Source organism: Camelus dromedarius, chromosome 9 (assembly GCF_036321535.1).
Source record: "Camelus dromedarius isolate mCamDro1 chromosome 9, mCamDro1.pat, whole genome shotgun sequence".
Lineage (NCBI taxonomy): Eukaryota > Metazoa > Chordata > Mammalia > Artiodactyla > Camelidae > Camelus > Camelus dromedarius.
Window position 1 is genome coordinate 2,620,772 of NC_087444.1, and position 4,655 is coordinate 2,625,426.

The window sequence follows — 4,655 nt, forward strand, 5'->3', positions numbered from 1 at the left end:
AAGAATTGGTATGTCTAGCTGATTCCCAGGCTGTGTGGATGCTGCTGGTCGGAAGGCCACACTTTGAGAAGCACCTGGTACGAGTTGATGTAATGAACCTTAAAGTACTATCACCCATTTTGGCAATCTTGTTTAAGATCTCTCTGCAATTTTTCTCTAAGGGAATAAGAGGAACTAGTGTATTTTAAAGCAAATTCTGACAGCAAATCATTTCACCTGTAAACATTGTTTCAAAAGCTTTAAACAAAGAAATTAATAACCTTGATTTTATTACAGAAAAATAGAAACTTGATCGAGTAATTTGAGAACACTTATTTGTCTCAAACGCTCACCGAACATTAATAAAAATTGACATGGAACACTTCTAAAATTGACCGCTGTTCAGTCAGTAAAGCAAGTTTCAGCATATTTCAAACAACTGGTATTATATGGAGTACTTCCTCTGACCAAATGCAGCTAAACTAGAAATCAACAGTAAAAATTTTATCTATTTACTCTTCTGTCTTACGTAAGTAGATAGGTAAATCAATTTTAATCCCCCGAGGTCTCAGTATTTGAAAATGAACTTCTAAATAACTTTTCTTTTCCAGCAATAACTTAGAAAACGTTATTGGAAATGTATGAACAGCTAGCCATCTGTGCTGCATAGATGTACTGAATCGCAGAGTAAAATGTACTTATTTCTTGGGCTGCAGTGAAAAAAGGCATGAAAGCTATTGGCCTGGAAAAACTCTTCCAGGTGCACAGTAGGAGACAGTTTCAAGGAAGTGCATAGCAGCATTGTTAGTAATAGAAAAAAACTGAAGACAAACCGAATACCCATGGACAGGTGAGTGTATGTGTAATATTAACACAATGAGATATCATGTAACAGTGAAAATAAATGAACTACAGCTCCGGACAAGAATGTAGATGATCCTTAGAAACATAATACCGAGTTGCAAAAGCCACTTGCAGAAAGCCTCATGAGATATGATACTATGTTTAGGAAGTTCTAAGGAGAACTGAATAATACATTGTTTAGGAAAATATACATACCCAACAAAACTATTAAATAGGTATGAAAATAGTGTCTACAGTCAGGTTAGTGTTTTTTCCCTCTGCCGGGAGAGGGAGGGGAAAAGGATAGGAAAGGAGTGACCAGGGTACGTGCAAAGGAATCGGTAACGCGTGGGACCAGGTAAAGTTCTGGGCTGTTTCATTGTTCAGTCTCATTACACACAGACACTTTTTTGGAGCATATATTACATGCTAAAAACGTGTTTAAAAGAAAAACTGATTTAGTAAATAAGAAGTAATAGTATTAAAATTCTATTTTTAGGGAGCAAAGATACTCAGTGAATTTTTATTCTACATCAGAGAAAATCCCTAAGGACTCAAGGACTGGGATCCTCGAGCCTTTGGGCTTTCCAGTTGTCCTTCCCCAGGAGAACGACCGTGACTCTCAGTCATTCAGAGCCTGGGAAATATAAACAGGTCCCATCCTGGACAATGTAAACAAGTTGGCATAGTTTCTGTTGACCAAGGATTCTTTTCTCCCACCCCTAAAGAACTGCTTCAAATCTGCATGCCTCTCATTATTTCCAGTTTTCCGATGCTTAGCGTGGGAAAAGAATGTTTTAAAGTCTATGGGGAAAGTCTCTCTGCTTCCCTCCAGCCATGCAGCCTTCTTTATTTTTTTAATCTGATTACAGAAACATTAGACGTTAATTGTATAAAATATGATTACAGAGATTAAGGTCACTTGTAATCTCATCACTGAATGATAATCACTGTTGACTTTTTTAGTCTGTTTCCTTTCTGTCTCATTTCTGAGTATCTGAATACCTATTGTTTATTTGTTTTCTTATAAAAATAGGATCATAGTTACTGATACCTATAAAGCCATGAAATTGAACTAAAGGAGTGAGGATAGATGAAAAAAAGAAGAGGCTCAGAGACTGAGTCTCAGCCAGGGAGCGATTAGAGAAGTTAAATAGAAGAGAACTAACAAAGAGACGAGAAAGGCAGCCAGTGTAGTGGCAGGGAAGCCAGGAGGAGAAAAAAAATGTGTTTCAACAGCACCGAGTCAATTGCTATTAATGGGTCAAGAGAAATGACCGTCGGATTTAGCAAAATGGAAATCACTGGTGACCATGAGCTGTTTCCATGGAGCAGGGTAGCCATAAGCCTGACTGGAGTGGGTCCAAGAAAAAATCAGAGGAAAGAAAGTGGAGTTAGAGAAACAGACACATCTTTGAAGAGTTTTGCTGTAAAGGAAAGGTGAAAAGTGCCCCCACTGTGGTTGTAAGAAAGTGTTTGTGTTTGTTTTTAAAGCAAGATAAATGACGTCATGTTTGGATACTAACTGGAAAGACCCATCAAAGAGGGGAAGTGGAGGGTGCAGGGGAGAAGGGGGACGCTTACTGGGGCGGCACCCCGGAGGAAGGTGCCGGCGTGGAAGAGCCAGCCCCAGATGGCTCATGGGCAGTTCACCCACTGTTCCCGGAGAAGAGGCAGGGTGTCTGTACACAAAAGTGCGTGGATGGTAGATATACTGGGAATTTATGGACATTTTTTTCTGATTGTGCTTGTAATTCCTCAGTGAAGTAAGAAGAAATGTCCTCTGAGAGTGAGGGTGGTGACAGTACTGGCAGCTTAAGAAGCTAAGAGAATGCTTGCTTCAACAGCACATATGCTAAAATTGGAAGGATACAGAGATTAGCATGGCAAGGGTGATATGCAAATTCGTGAAGGATTCCATATAAAAAAAAAGAAGAAGAAGGAAAAGAAACTAAGAGAAAGTATGAAATAGTTTTCCAGGAGAGGGAAAAAATAAATTTACTAGAAAATATAGTATGATTTCCAGGTATCACCAAGGGCCTACCTGCATTTCCTAGTCACAGATTTGAAATGAGAGCAGTCAGCACTATTGTGCAGATTACCCCAAACACACTGAGCCACCTGGACGTAGACACTGAGCAGGCAGAGATACAACTGAGGTCAGAACTCAGATTCTGTTCAAGTAAACAGTATTTTTTCTATGACTTTACAACTTCATTCTTCCTCAGATTATTTCTTTCGTGGAAAACAGGATGAAACAGATTTCTACCAATCCAAAATCTCATCAGTATCTTACTCAGTGCTGGCCTCCTCACCTTGGTCTTTCAGTTTCACTGTCATCAATTTCATTGTCTACCCGGTCATCCCGACCCTTCAGTTTGAGCCCTGAGTTAGTCATCCAAGCTGTTACCAACGGTTTTCACACATGGTTGCATTTCTCCTTCTTTACCAGCCCCCTTTTTGCTTTTTGCATTGGTAAATTCTTGAGTACCCCGAGGATCACAACTTTCCCTGCTTAATCTTGTACACAGACTGTTTTTCCTACCCTTGAGCAGGAATCTGGAAAACATATGAACCCCTGATGGGACATACTTAGTTCCTTACTCAGATCAAACTTTTTCAGAAGTAGTTTGTACAAACAATGACATAATCTCCAATAAATATCCACTCTTACAATAATCTTCTTGCTTCCTCTTTGGAGACCCTTTTTTTTTTTAACCAGGGAAGAGGTTTTATTGAGTTTTAATTAGGAAATATAAATAGATCCCACTGTTTTATGCACTTGGATTTAAATCAGAGGAAGCTTATTATGAGTCAGATCTGATAAAACTGGAATTCCAGAAAGGTGAAACTTAATGGAAACACGGACAATGGATGCAGGTAAAAAATGCTGATGATAGATTAGAAAGTTACCCATGGTGTAAGAAACTGAGTGGGGCAAAACTGTGTTTAATTGGCCATACTTAATCAGACAGGCATCGAAGCCCACACTGGTACTATGCCTGTCCGGTATCCCTTTGTTCGGATGGCCTTCAAAGCACAGTAATGCCTTGATTTTTGAGTAATTTTAAGAAACTGTAAAGTGAGTGGTTCTGGAGTCATTTGACAAGTTGAATTTTTAAAATCTGAATCATTAATACGAGTATTATCTAAACAAATGCTGCTCAGGTAACCGCTTCGTTGCCCAGATGCAGTAATTAGTTTACCTGAGTTTTAATTAATAGCTGGGTGCCCTTCAGGACTCTGAAACAGCAACTTTGGACTCTGATTCCCATCGCGATGTTGTATCTGTGGTAGTTTTGGAAACATACAGCGGTCAGTACGTGACATAAACCAGGATAGAGTCCATCCTCGGAATCCTTAGGGGTTGGAGGAGATTTTTGTTCCCATGCATTTTGTTGCCCCTTGACTTTTTGTCAAGAGCCACTAAGGAATGGGCGGCTGACAGGGCCATCTTCCTGCAAGGACAGTGATACAGCATCATTCAGTCCCCAGCCACTGGGCCAGGAGGAAGGAGGCCCCTCTGACTGCTCCTCCCAGCAAATTCCAGAGGACCAGAGGAAGGGTTGTGGTCGAGCAACAGCTCAGGGTGGAAGAGAACCCTCAGCAACCGCGAGTAGCGGTTCCCGGCGGAAGCAGGCCCGGCTCTGCGTGGTCACTGGGGTCGGATACTAGTTGAGGGGCCCCCACTTCCTGAGGGGATTCTTCCTGGGTCATGTGAGCTGTTGAGAGGATCCGATTTTCCTTAGAACCTCTCTTGCTGTCTTCTCCTCTTTCCACTGTCTCAGCTGGATTTTCTAAACCTCCTGTGTTTATCTACGCCCAAGGTATAC

At 40.9% G+C, this 4,655-nt stretch overlaps 1 pseudogene; it reads left to right on the forward strand.

The window, feature by feature from the left end:
* The first annotated feature begins 2,653 nt into the window (after positions 1–2,653).
* On the forward strand, positions 2,654–2,749 carry LOC116155067 (U6 spliceosomal RNA; annotated as a pseudogene).
* Positions 2,750–4,655: the final 1,906 nt, after the last annotated feature.